General features: G+C 30.0%; 1 long non-coding RNA gene across 1 annotated transcript; it reads left to right on the top strand.

The window, feature by feature from the left end:
- Positions 1 to 10976: 10976 nt before the first annotated feature.
- On the top strand, positions 10977 to 11795 carry LOC102593254 (uncharacterized). Its single transcript, XR_367474.2, has 2 exons — positions 10977 to 11386; positions 11563 to 11795. It is a non-coding gene; the product is annotated as an uncharacterized lncRNA (long non-coding RNA).
- Positions 11796 to 12201: the final 406 nt, after the last annotated feature.

Below are 12201 nucleotides of genomic sequence, written 5' to 3'. Positions count from 1 at the left end.
AGCCTACACCCTGGACGTGGCCGGCACTCGAGAACCATTGTTGGTCCCCAAGCGAACCCTCATCCTGGCTGACTACAAGCGGAAGACTAACTTAAGCATACAAAAGTTTAAAAAAAGAATAAAATTCATTAAACTCAAATATAAAGCTTTAACTCAAAAGAAAACTCTGAATAATATAATATATTCAACTCGCCATAAAATAGGCAACTTAATTCTTTAAAACATTTAATAAAATAAATGAACAGACTTCTGAAACTCTACTGTCTATCTATGAAGCCTCAAAATGATAAAGATGGAAGTCGGGACACAAGACCCACGACCTCCTAACAACTGAAAGTAAATGGAATCCTCCGAAAGCAAGGAGGCTCACCATAGCTAACTCGAACTCTATGTGGTATCAACGAAGCTCCTGTCGATGATCCTGAATACATGCAACTCAAAATATTCTTTTAGTGGCGACTATTATAGATATTAATGGCAACATTCTTTTAGTGGTGACTTCTATAGGTATTAGCGGCGACTAATGTTGCCACTACAAGATACTTTTGGTGGTGACTATTATAGATATTAGCGGCAACAAATGTTGCCACTAAAAGAGACTTTTACTGGCGACTAATATTGCCACTAAAAGGAACTTTCCGTGGCAACTATTATAGTTATTAGCGGCGACAAAAGTTGCCACTAAAAGAGTCTTTTGGTGGCGACAATTATAAGTATTAGCGGCGACTAATGTTGCCACTAAAAGAGTCTTTTAGTGGCGACTATTATAGGTATTAGCGGCAACTACTGTTGCCATTAAAAGAGACTTTTGGTGGCTACTATTATATGTATTAGCGGCGACAAATGTTGCCACTAAATGAATCTTTTAGTGGCGACTAATATTGACACTAAAAGAAACTTTTCGTGGCAACAATTATAGTTATTAGCGGGGACAAGAGTTGCCACTAAAAGTGTCTTTTGGTGGCGACTATTATTGGTATTAGCAGCGATTAATGTTGCCACTAAAAGAGATTTTTGGTGGCGACTATTATAGGCGTTAGCGGCGACAAATGTTGCCACTAAAAGAATCTTTTAGTGGCGACTATTATAAGTATTAGCGGCAACTAATGTTGCCACTAAAAGAGATTTTAGTGGCGACAATTATAGGTATTAGCGGCGGCAAATGTTGCCACTAAAAGAGTCTTTTAGTGGCAACTCTTATATGTATTAGCGGCGACTAATGTTGCCACTAAAAGACTCTTTTAGTGGCGACTTTTATATGTATTAGCAGCGACAAATGTTGCCACTAAACCACTCTTTTAGTGGCGACTTTTATAGGTATTAGCGGCGACTAATGTTGCCACTAAAACATTTTTTTATGGCGATTTTTATAGGTATTAGCGGCCACTAATGTTACCACTAAAAGAGACTTTTATATATTTTCTTGCAAATTTCATAGAAATTTAGTGTTATGGAATTTAGAAAATAATACTTAAAACTTATTAGTCATTTAAACTAAAACACTACAAAGAAAAATAATAAATATAACATCTTATCATTTATCCTTCAATCAATTATCTTTAATTTAATTTTATAATTTATCATTTTGCTTCCAGGTGTTATTATTTGATATTTTTGAAGAATCAAATGTATCAACCGATAATATTAATTATTCTAATAAATAAATAATCGTTGGTGAAGAGATAATTAAATTGTAAAAGGCTGAAAAAAATGAACAAATATTCTAATTCTAACGTGTAAAAGTTCAGCACTACCGTTTGCTTTACATATATCATTTTAAAGTTCTCATTAAAATGTATCATAAGTAATTATTAAAATGAAAATTAAAGGGAAAATGTATCATAACGGACAACAATTCAACTTATTATATATATTTGAAAGAGAAAAATATTACACAAAACTATTCAGTTTGTTTGAGTGTTTTTTTAAAATCAACATTCTAGAGTGATGAAGTTCAATTTGAAACTACATTTTCTATTTCGATCACAGTGTCGAAAACACATCTATTACTTCAAAAAAAATATTTACAACTTGCAGTAAACTTGAGAAATCTGTCCATACTTCATATTGAATATGAACAATTAATTTATTGTGTAGATATCTATTTCTTTGAGATTAAAAGAGGTTGCAGTCTAGTCAAAATCCTCTAGAGGTCATCTGGCACATCCTTGAACTTATGTCAAAAGTTTATTAATTTTTGTCTTATTTTCCTGGTTCACTTCGCACATCAAGGTGCGATAAAGATTTTAAGATCTTTATGTGTTTACAATGACATAAACAAATTTGAATTTTATTTTCAAGATATGGTAGTACAGATCTTTAAGGAGTTCTTTTACTCTACTTTCAACAATTTTAGTAGAGAAAACTTGCATAAATACTTAATTAACGTGTGTTATTTAATCTGTACTAACAAATACTTATAACAATAATTTTGCAGAAACATAAACAACAAAGTTTAAAAGATATACTTAAAAATAATAATTAATAAACTAAGCATAAATTAATGACTTTAAAATAAAAATATCAGGATCTGTAACAATAGAATGAAACAGAAAGGAAAAAATCGAGCCTACTAAATGCATAGTGTACCCTTAAGAAAATTATTCCCCTCTAGTATCCGAGGTTTAAAGGAATAGATCCTCTCAGGATAGGACAATTTTATTCACCAGTGTATTAATACAAAAAACAATGGTGAAGTGAGTCACTCAACAAGAGCAAAGTACACAAATATTTAATTGTGCAAAAGATGTAGAAGAAGAAGTAGTTCGGAATTTTCGTTGTTTTGAAATGAGAAGAAATCTCTCTATTTATAAACAACAAATGGTAGTGTGAACAAATATTTATTGTGCCTTATCAGAAAGGTCACAACCTTTCATAAAAATCACAATTTTTTATAAAAGTCGCAACTCTTCATAAGAGTCGCAATTCTTCAAAAAAATCGCAACTTTTCATAAAAGTTACAACTTTTCATGAAAAGGGAAGGCTAATTTTGGAAATAAATAAATTAAAAGGGAATCCTGAATTCTGATGGCGCCACGTAGGCGGGTCTAAGGTTCTCTTTATTTATTTATATATATATATATATGACTTTTTATTAATTATGAAATTGATTAACGATATTATTAGTTCACTCTGACAATGGAATATGTCAACGTATATGTAAAAGAAATAATCAAAACCGCGTAGCTTTTATTTTCCTCAAACAAACAAAAATCAAACTTTGCATATGTAGTAGGGACTTCAAAATTCAAAAAGTCTAGGCTACACTAAAGTTAGTAGGGTCCAATTTTTTTTTTTTTAAAAATTAACAAAATGACTATAAAGAAAATTGTGGAAATGATCTATTATGATTATTTACAAATTAAATAGGAAAAAAATGATATTTTTTTTTAAAAAAATATGTGAAAAAATGAAGAATATTTTATAAAAAGTGCATAAAACTAAAAACAAACTTATAAAAGAATACAAAAATACCAAATCATCTCGAGAAAATTAGATCTCTTGTGTATTTACAATTCTAATAGAAAAAAAAGGACATAATATACATAATTGACTCGACTTCATTTCACATTTATGCCCACCAATTTTAGGTGTGCACAAGTAGACACTTTAACTTGTATAAAATAGAACAAGCAAACACACGAGTCCTATGTGACATAATACATATAGAACACCACGTAGGATGTCACATAGGATACATGCGTTTATTTGTACAACTCTATATAAGTTTGTGTCTACTTGTGCGCATCAAAATTTGGAGGACATAAATATGAGCTGAAACCAAGTTAAAGAGCATATTTATGTATTATGTCAATACAATCTTTTCAGATATAGTATAAAAATAAACATTTTTTTCAACCAATGACATTAATTGGTAATAGTTATGTGATGTGAGTCATGTGACCATAATTAGCATTTATATATTATGACAAACACATCTAGCTACTTACATACATTAAAACACAATTTATTTATAATATCAAGAAATGAACAAGGTTTCTAGTCCTTCTACTTTCTATTTTGTTCTTATAAATTTTCTTATTATATCATGGTGTTTACAAAGTGAAGCCAGGATGTTCTTGGACATGGAGAACTTGTCTTCAATTAAATGCAAAGGTGTTATACGAGGTCGCAGTAATCGAGAAACTCCGATTATAATCAACCCTTCGCCAACAGCAAATACTCGTGATCATGTGTATGTATCTAATTATTAATTAAGAGACACTTATTCATCGTTTTTTAAATTAGTTTTTTCGTTGCTGTTTTATCATAGATTTATCTAACATATTTACATTTTTACTGTTCACGCAGTGACTATACTCCACCACCGTTGATAAGTAAATAGGAGAGCTCGTGAAGAAACAATTGAATATTTTACTATGATTAGGCCAGGTGGCGCGCAATAGCTATAGACTATTGTGTAATTTTACTGTGTATTTTTACCTTTATTGTCTTGGTTTCTTTTGTTGGAATTGCTTTATTTTTAATTAATCAGTATGGAATCGAAGAAATTATCCTAGAAAGAGATTAAAGTGAAAATAAATGATAATTCTTTGTATTATATTGAATTTTGAATATAGATTCAAATAGAAAATCGTATCACTATTTATAAGCAATTAAAAGGAAAGTATATGTTATTTTCCTTACAGATATTAAAATAAAAGAAAAATAAATATTTTACAATTAATATAAATTCTAAACTAGAACAAAAGTAGTAAATACTCTATATATATATATATATATATATATATATGATATAAATTTCTTAAAAATTACATATCAAAGCAACCCATTCACATCTTGTCTTGTAGTGGTCATAATTTTCTTCATGGTTCAAACAAACAGTCCCTTAATTAAAATAATATTATTGTCTTTGCGCCGATAATATATAATTTATGAATATCGACTATCGTTGTCTTATTTGACCACACATTTTTCATTCAAAACATAAGTGTTTTGACTAAAAATTATAATATGAATTTGGTAAAGTCCAACAACGCGTAATGAAAATAGCCAAATGGGTACTTTAAGAGGTATGCATATAAATTACAACTCCAAAATATCAAATCACAAATACACCAGATTTCTCAATTTAACACAAACATTAATTGTGTGTGGCATACAAGGTCTAAGGAAAAAAAAAATGAAGAAATTTTTTACTAGTATATTTAATTTTCTTGTAATATTTCTTATTTTATCATCGTGTACGCAAAGCGAATCGAGGATATTAAACTTGTCCGATTTCGTAGAGACGAGTCAGGTGCGAGGTCGCAGCATCAGGCAGACGCTCAAACCCAATCCTTCTCCAATGGCAAATGGTCACAGCTATCAGTACGTATAGACGTTTTTTTGAATGTCTAAATTTTAGTTTTAAAATGTTACGTTGATCTTATTCATTTAACTAGTTTCAAATATTAGTTAAATTTAACGATCAAGAAGTGAAAAGTACTAAATAAATTAAAATGAAGAAAGTATTTTTTTAATTAAAATTTCTAACATTAAATTATTATTTTTGTGTTTAATGCAGATTTAGAAGTCCACCTCCCATGATCATGAAATAAGGAAGAAGGCTGATCCTGAATTTGATGATTTTGTAGTTTTGTTCCTTTTTTTTTCTTTTTCGGACCGTACTGTTTCTAAATGATTTTTAATGATAATAATTAATGAATATAATTCTGTCCTTTTTTTTTCTTTAATATTATAGCAATTTAAAAAAATATATATACATGAAGGTAACATATTCAACTTTACAAGATCTGTATTTCCTAAATTATGTATACATAAGAAATATTTAACAAAGCAGACCAACACTTTTTCTTCATTAATATCCGTTATATAAGAATACATCAAATAGAAAACTTACATAACACATAAAATAGTCACAATATAACTGAACACAATATTATAAGTTCTCATCGCACCAACAGGGTACACCATCAATTTCAAGTCCAACGCATCATAATGATAATATGATGAATTTGAGTCTGTTGAATTATGGCCTAACATGTTAATTCCTTCATATGAATAAGACGTTAGGTTCAAATCTCAATACGCGTGTATGATATAATAATGATTGAGCAAATCAATCAACTTTTAATAATAATATAATAGGTGACCATCAAAGAATGTGATGTAGCGAATGAGGTTGTTCTTTTCTTAACCAAAGATTTCGAGTTCAAGTCCTGAATATGATAAAATCCTTGATAGGAAGTATTTCCTTAAATAAGACCCTACGCAACGCGAATCTGAAATGATAGGTGCATTTTGCCTTCTTTTTTTTCTCCATTCACACATAGAGGTTTGACTAAAACTTATAAGTTTGCCACAAGTACAACAACGAGTTATTGAAATATAGATATTTTAGAATAATACTTTATATATTAATAATAATTCCCAAGTGTGAGTCTTCTTCCTTTCAACTACAAGTCTACAATCCATATATCTCAAAAACACTCAATTTTAAAATGAAGAAAATTGCTACTACTTCATCCAATTTCCTAGTAATATTTCTTATTTTATCATTATGTCTGCCAAGTGAATCGAGGAACTTAAACTTAAACTTGTACTTGTCCTCAACTGTCAATTTTGAAGGTCGCACTCGCAGTAATAGAGAAATCCCGAATAAACTATATCCTTCACCTATACCAAATCCTGGTTATCGACAGTACGTATTTTGTTACTATAATTATTTTTTCGTACTTATATTGTTTTAATGAAAGAAGCTTTCTAATAGTCAATTAATTTTCTTGATGGCATATACAGGATTAGTCCGACGCCTCCGCCCATGATAGAATAAGGAAAAAGCTAGAAGAATAAAAACCGGGAAACATTTTTGAAGGTGCGTTATTGAATCAGAGTCTTTAATTAGAATTTTAAATTTATGAATTCTCGTATTTTAAGGATGTGAGCTTATTGAATTCTTAAGAAATTATTTATATATAAAATATAAAGTTGAACAAAAATTTTATGATTTCTATGGAACTCAATTTCCTATATTAATGATAATTGATATAAGTATACATTTTTATATGTACTTGGTACTTTTTATGTAATTTTGGAGACGGGTGAACATAACCCTTTGTAATTTGAATAGGGGGGAATTTTTATAAAGATCTTTTTTTTTGTGTTATTTTTATATTAGTGAAATTGACCATAAAAACATATTTAAATTTATTATATTATATCTATTTTATTAAATTGAAATAATTTAAACAATATATATTTGAGTTAATTCATAAATGAAATATTTTTAAAAAATATATCACGATACGTAGTGAATGTGCATTTTTGCTGCGGGATATATATATATATATAGATATGTCACGATCCGAAAACTCGAGTCATGATATCACATACCATAACTCAATAGTAGGTAAGTTGATATATATCCCAGAATGACAAGTAACATGCATATTTGGTAGAAACAATAATCAACAAGAAATTTTTAAACACTAACACTAGATACACAACGAAAAAGAGAAGAACAATAATATATACGAAAGTCAGAAGTACAAGATCCAAACTCACGACCTAGTGGACATCAGTACAAAGTTACTATACTAGTACAAGTCTCAAAAGTGGACCAAAAGTATAGACTTGTCTCGAAAACAAAAGACTAGCCAAATATTATATACAAAAAGAGATAGGTTGAACTAGGACGCCATCAGCTCACCCTCAATCTCTGAAAACTGCTGGCGCTAGGATCTGCATCAAGGAAACAGATATAGAATGCAGTATGAGTACTGAAACAATAGATAGCCAGTAGACATAATAGATCGATTGAACTTGAAAAGTAAAGACAATATGAAAAGTGAGAAAGTAACAACAACTAGAGGTCATACTTTTCTTCTTGTTTCAAACTACAGTCCCTTACACCTTATTTTGATGATTGATAATTTAAATATAATATTTCTTTTGATTGTTACTTAATCATATGTTTGTTTAATTACCTAATTTTTTCAGTAGAAAAGAATATGATAGTAGTGCACAATTGTTTGTCTAATTTTTTATTCTCCACTCACACTAGTGGTTTGACTCAAAACTTATGAGTTTGCCACAGCCCACAAGTGCAACAACGCGTTATTAAAAAAAAAAAGGATATTATAAAGTAAAATATTAACAAATCCCAAATATAAGTCTTCTCCCTTTCAACTACAAGTCTACAATCCATATATCTCAAAAACATTCCATTTAAAATGAAGAAAATTGCTATTACTACACTCAATTTTCTAGTAATATTTCTTATTTTATCATTGTGTATTCGAAGCGAATCGAAGATCTTAAACTTGTCATCTTCTGTCAATTTCGAAGCAAATATGGATTTAATCAAAGGTCGCAGTAACAGACAAATCCCGGTTAATTTATATCCTTCACCTATACCAAATCCTGGTCATCGGCAGTACGAAATTTGTTATTATAATTATTTTTTCATACTTATTGTTTTAATATAATAGAAGATTTCTAATAGTAGATTAATTTTCTTGTTGATTTACAGAGCCGTTGGTACGCCGCCACCGCAGCCCTTGATAACGGAATAAGGGAAAACCGGGGCAACTTTGCTAAAGGTGCGGTATTGAATCAGAGTCTTTAGTTAGAATTTTGAATTTATGAATTTTTGATTTTATTTTAAGAATATGAACTTATTGAATTCTTAAGAAATTAATTATGTATAAAATATAAAGTTTGAGCAACATTAATGAATTCTTTCGAACTCACTTCCCTTGTATTGGATGATATAAGTGTGCACTTCTTATATGTACTTAAAATTTCTATGTAATTTTAGAGACGGGTTTATAATTTGAAATGAAAGAAAAATCTTATAAAGATCCTTTCTGTGTTATTTTCTTTTGTATTTTTTATATGTAAATTTAAAATGTTCTTATAAAAAATACATAAAGCTAAAAAGTAAAATGTCAAAAATAAACATATTTTTTTTTTAGTTTCACATTTAAATTATTTGGAAGTTTAGAAACATACATAAATTGTCAATCATAAGTTTGAGAAATACACATAAGTAATATGTGATGGTGTGTGTATTATATTATTTTAAAAATAAACACTTGATTAATTTCATCATGGCAAAAAGTGGTACCACATAACTAACACATGTAGCAATTTCAATTTGAAAATAGGACCCTAATTGAGTTAAGGTTTTGTAAAGGTTTCGCAAAGAAATAGTCTGGAAGCCATATCACTAAAATATTCATGGGCTAACTCGCACGAAAAACTGAGCAAATTGACTAAATCCTTTAAATTGGCCCCTAAATGTCCAAAATGGACTCTAAAAATTATGAGACTAGACGTACAAAAGGTCCATAAAGGTTCCGCTAAGAAATCGTACGGAACTCATATCACCAAAATATTCATGGGCTAACACACATGAAAAACTGAGAAAATCGTCTAATTCCTATAAATTGTCTCCTAAATGCCCAAATGGACTCTAAAAGTTATGAGACTTACGACTGCTCCCCCAACTCCCTACAGAGGATTTAGTAAGGGTTTCGCAAATAAATCATCCGGAAGTCATATTACCAAATTATCCACGGGCTAACACACGAACAATAAGAAGATCCCCTAATTATTATAAATTTACCCCAAAATGTCTAAAATAGACTCTAAAAATTGTGAGACTGTACGTACTGGTCTCTCAACTCCCTACGGAGGGTTCAATAAAGGTTTCTCCAAAAATTGTCCATAAGGCATATCACCAAAATATCCATGGGCCAACACACACGAAACACTGAGAAAATCACCTAATTTATGTAAATTGGCCCCTAATTGCCCAAAAAGGACTATAGAAATTATGAGACTATTTGTACAACTCCCCCAACTCCCTACGGTGGATTCCTTCAAGGTTTCGCAAAGAAATCATCTGAAAGTCGTATCATGAAAATATTCATAGGCTAACACATGAAAAACTGGAAAAAAAAACTGTCTAAATTCCTATTAATTGGCGGCCCCTAAATGCCCAAAATAGACTCTAAAAGATTGTCTAATTCCTATTTTATGTGTGTTTTTCCACACACAAAATGTCGTCTTTTTTTTCCAAGTTAAATGCATGTCTAATTATAATTTCAACTTTTAAATATATTTTATTTAATTTATTTTTTCAAATATCACAATTTTATATCCTAACACCTAATAAGATCCGTCTGTCGTCCTAGCTGCTTCTTGAACATTATCACAATTAGAGCTCATTTGGTAGGAGGGATAAAATATAACTAATTTCAGAATTAATTTAGTTAGAGTATATCACATGTTTGATCGGGATAAAATCTTGAAATTAAATTAGTTATCTCGAGATTGATGTAATGTTATTTTTAATTCACATTAAGAATAGAATAACATTAATCTTGAAACAACTAATTTCAAAATAATTAATTCCAAAATAGCTTATATCCAACCAAACAAGCCCTTAAAGATCTCAACATCCTTTTGACATCTATTCTAAAGGACTAAATATCTTTTATAAAACATATTAATATAGTGATTAAATACAATAAAAACAAGATAAAGAATGTGTTATTATATTGTCAAGTCATCTTTATTATTATTTGTTATAAAAGGTAATTGTTTAATTTTCAAAATTATAAACCATATATTTTAAAGATGTATGGTTGCCTTTAGGAAATTAGACAATATATTTTTATTGACAACGTATATAACTCAATTTTAAAAAAATGAAAACTAAAAATAACATTATGTAGCATAAGTAAGTAGACTTTTCAAATGAAAAAAAGTAATTAAACTTGGTCAAATTTTCAGACTCAATTTAGGATAGAATATTATACATTCCATTAGTCACAATCGTGGGTTCCCTTAACAAAGAAGAAGAAGGGGAAACGAAGAAAAAAAAGCAGAAAAGATTGACTTTTAGGGTGTATTCAGAGGAAAAATAACTCAAAATGTTTTTTAAAAATGAGAAAAATGATTTCTAATTTTTCGTATCAAAGACAAAGACTTTGACATTACACTAGGTAGGGTGATTATTTAAATCTGTTCTGACTTTGATGGATAGAGTTATCTGGTAGTTGTTGCTGGTGGGAGGTAACATGTATTTCATGACGAAAGGAGTATACGCCATGTGGCATAAGCAAGTATGAGTCCACTATGTAACCGATTATTATATTCATTAGTTTGACGTAAACATCTGATGTGAATAAGTTTGAGTCCCTCTCGTGGAATGACACTTGCTATAAAAAGAACTTATTTGGAGGCCAAGTTTATATAGTTTTTGTGAGGAAGAGGAGGAGATTAAGCATGTCTATCAACAAAGGCACAACATGTGTTTTGTTAGTGATGATTTTCTTTGTGTTGTCCATGAATTCTTGGTGTGAATATGGTGAAGCGGCAAGAATATTCTTAGACTTCTCTACAAGTACTCAAGGTGTTATATCTCTTCCTTTTTTACCATTACTCTTGATCTCTCTTCGTATGAAACTAAACTTCAAATTCTGAATCTGTCTGTGATCTCGAACCAAAATTTCTTCACATGAGTACTAAAGTATAGTATGTATATGTGTTTTTCTATACCTTTTTGATGTGTTGAAATTATAATGGCAGCGACACAAAGGATGGACTACCTGGGCAGCAGCCACCGCCGGAGCACCAGGGCATCGCCCCGTGGGGGCTATCCTTCCCCGGCAGCAAATGTGAATGACCATGTACATCACTAGTGATGAATCTCTATTTTGTTGTGGACTTAATTCTCATTTGATTATATAATGAGACTTTGTTTGATTGTATTTGTGTTTATGCTATTTCTATATAAAGCAATGAAAGTAAAACTTCAACTAGGCCTGTCTTTCCCATGATTAGAGATCTCGAGTTCAAATTCTGATAATAGAAAAATTCCTGAGTGAAAATGGCCTCTGTCTTATTATATGGATAACGATAGAGGGAAACGTATACTAACAACATGAACAGAGTAAATAAAAGGATGTAGTACTTCATACTTTTCTCGAGTTAACATAATTATATTCAACTTTCAAGAACACAAAGCAATTTTTTTGGTTCATTGACTTTTGATCACCAAGAAACTCAAAAAGTCACTTGAAGGAGTGCAAAAGTCCTTTTAACTCATGGTTGTTTGGCAAAACAAATAAAAATTAGAGGAATCCAAGTTTCACCATCTTAGATGATGGTACCACTGGGAATTACTGCATCGTCGATAACAGTAACAATTTCGCTCTTAATAAAGTA

Source organism: Solanum tuberosum, unplaced genomic scaffold (assembly GCF_000226075.1).
Source record: "Solanum tuberosum cultivar DM 1-3 516 R44 unplaced genomic scaffold, SolTub_3.0 scf00116, whole genome shotgun sequence".
NCBI lineage: Eukaryota > Viridiplantae > Streptophyta > Magnoliopsida > Solanales > Solanaceae > Solanum > Solanum tuberosum.
The sequence above is the reverse complement of the archived record's forward strand: the minus strand, read 5'-3'. Positions and strand labels throughout refer to the sequence as shown.